The sequence below is a fragment of the Thamnophis elegans genome, chromosome 10, assembly GCF_009769535.1.
Source record: "Thamnophis elegans isolate rThaEle1 chromosome 10, rThaEle1.pri, whole genome shotgun sequence".
In the NCBI taxonomy this organism is placed as follows: domain Eukaryota; kingdom Metazoa; phylum Chordata; class Lepidosauria; order Squamata; family Colubridae; genus Thamnophis; species Thamnophis elegans.
The window spans coordinates 7,603,051-7,603,589 of NC_045550.1; the positions used below are offsets into that span (position 1 = coordinate 7,603,051).

Sequence of the window (539 nt, forward strand, 5' to 3'; positions counted from 1 at the left end):
TAGGGCTTTCAGCCCTCTCTAAGCGGTTTACAGAGTCAGCATATTGCCCCCACAGTCTGGGTCCTCATTTTACCCACCTCGGAAGGATGGAAGGCTGAGTCAACCTTGAGCCGGTGAGATTTGAACCGCCGAACTGCAGCTTAGCAGTCAGCTGAAGTGGCTGCAGTACTGCACTCTAACCACTGCGGGACCTCAGCTCTTATAAGCCTACAGCACCCGGTATTCCCAGGCAGTCTCCCATCCAAGTACTAACCAAGCCTGACCCTGCTTAGCTTCCGAGATCAGACGGGATCGGGCGCTTTCAGGGTAGTATGGCCGTAGATCATACTATAGTATAAGTATAAATGCTTTTGCTATTGCTATTATTCTATCTAAATAGATATGGCAAAAAAGGAAATATATTCCATAATGCTAAATTCATCGTCACTGAAGTCCACGTAGAAATAGGGCTAATATTAGAATCTCATCTCAGAAAATTTTCAGTTCTTCCATTTTAAATATTCTACTTTGAATGGGCTCTTTATTTTTAAAAGTTTCTT

The 539-nt window shown here is 43.6% G+C and overlaps 1 non-coding gene across 1 annotated transcript; it reads right to left on the reverse strand.

Annotated features, from left to right (window-relative positions):
* Nucleotides 1-204: 204 nt before the first annotated feature.
* LOC116514470 lies at nucleotides 205-323 on the reverse strand. The gene has a single exon (XR_004256114.1). It is a non-coding gene; the product is annotated as a 5S ribosomal RNA (ribosomal RNA).
* Nucleotides 324-539: the final 216 nt, after the last annotated feature.